We start from the raw sequence: 2,007 nt of genomic DNA, 5'->3' as shown, positions 1-2,007 counted from the left end.
TGTCAATTCAGATGGAAGCATTTACCAAGCCAATCACAGGCATTTAATCTGCAGCTTGTGCAGCTGCACAGAAAGATTTTCATTATTCTTCCTTAGTCACCTGCCCCTGGGACCCAGCTGTGGTTTTAGCCCCATCTCTGTGTGTGGGCCACCCACAGTGGTGTGCTCCTGAGGCTGCCCTAGAGCACTCAGGTCTGCCCCTGTGAGGACAGGGCACGAAGTTGGCATGGCACTGGGGCCACAGGAGCTCTGGTTGTTACAGGTGTGTGTGTGGGGGCTGGCAGCTGCGAGACATCCAGTCCTGCCAGTGAGGAGGTGTGCTGGTAAGACGGCAGCCATGGGTATGAGAGATCCGGCCCTAGTGGGAACCTTTCCTGGGGCCCAGCGGACATTGTGAGAGGATCAGCCCTTTTGTAGTGCCTGGTGGCAGGTGTGCAAGGGCCATCCCTGGTGCAGCCTTGACGGGGACCTTTCCTAGTGCTGGGTGACAGGTGTGAGAAGGTCAGCCCCAGTAGGGATTTTTCCTAGCGCCTGGTGGCAGGCACATGTGTGACAGCCTCAGCAGGGGCTTTTCACAGTGTCCAGCAGCAGGCACATGAGGGCCAGCCCTATTGGAGGACTTTGCTAGTGCCTGCTGGCAGGGACAAGAAGAGCAGCCCCAGTAGGGGTTTTTCCTAGTGCCTGGCAGCAGGCACGTGTGTGCCAGCCTTGGTGGGAACCTTTCTTAGCACCTGGGGTGCAGGGGCTGGCATGTGGAGAGAGAGAGACTGCAATGGTGGCTTCAGCCCCTGAACATCATTCAACAGTTGTACCTTGCTTCTCTGGCAGTCTGTGTTTCCTCCATAAGCGTTCCTCATTGCAGATTACCTTCTTCCCATTCCTTCAGGCTGTTTCCTTGCAGCAAACAGCAGTCTTCTCCCCAGGTTTGCTCTCCAATCCCTACCTTTCAGTTCCCAGCCCTCATGCAGACCAGCAGACACACACCCCAGTCTAGCGTGTGCAAGGCCGTGCCATGGACCATCTGTGTAGGTAACACTCTGTCTTGTCTGCCACTGACTGGCTATTTCACCATCCTCTGACAACCTATGCTCTCCTTCTGTCCCAACTAATTTCCCTATCAGTGAGGGAGCTTCCCAAGATGTGGGAACCTCTCCTCTTCCTTGGCTCCACACTAGTGGTGCAGGTCTTGTCCCACATCCACTTCTCTTCTTTTTCCTTTCTTCTTTATTTCATCCTGCCCAGTTATGTGGGGATCTTTCCTGTCTTTTCTGGTGTCCAAGGTCTTCTGCTAGTGTTCAGCTGGTGCTCTGTGAGAATTGTTCCATCTGTAGATGTATTAATGCATTTGTGAAGAGAGATAAACTCCACGTCCTCCCAGTCCTCTGTCACCTTAAAAACTGTCTCTTAAGTTTCTTAAATTATATGTGATGATTGAAATAAAAATTATAAAAACGTTGGATATAGCATTTAATGTATGTAGAGAATATTCTCAGTAATATTATACCTAAATGGCAATACCATTTCTATACTTCAATGTGATGAAATGTGAATATCAACATGCTTCAATAAAGAACATACATACTTATTGTGTATATACATTATAATAGCTAGAACAGCCACTAAGAACATTATACAAAGCAATACTCTGGAAAATACTATAAACAAATCAACATGGAGTCTTAAACCATGTACATTTAACCCACATCAATATTAGAAAACAGAAACAGAAGAATGAAAAACAAAGGAAACAAACAAAAAAATAACAAAATGGCAGACTCAAGCCTTAACATATCAATAATTGCCTGAAATGTAAATGATCTAAGAGCACCAAATAAAGACAGAGATTGCTAGAATAAAATTTAAAACACAATCCAGCAATGTGCTGTCTACAAGAAATTTGCTTTAGATATAATTATATAGATAGGTTGAGGGGACTTCCTTGGTGGTTCAGTTGTTAAGAATATGCCTTCCAATGCAGGGGACAGGGTTTGATCTCTTGTCGGGGAA

This window comes from Pseudorca crassidens, chromosome X (genome assembly GCF_039906515.1).
Source record: "Pseudorca crassidens isolate mPseCra1 chromosome X, mPseCra1.hap1, whole genome shotgun sequence".
NCBI lineage: Eukaryota > Metazoa > Chordata > Mammalia > Artiodactyla > Delphinidae > Pseudorca > Pseudorca crassidens.
Note: the sequence above shows the minus strand (reverse complement) of the source record.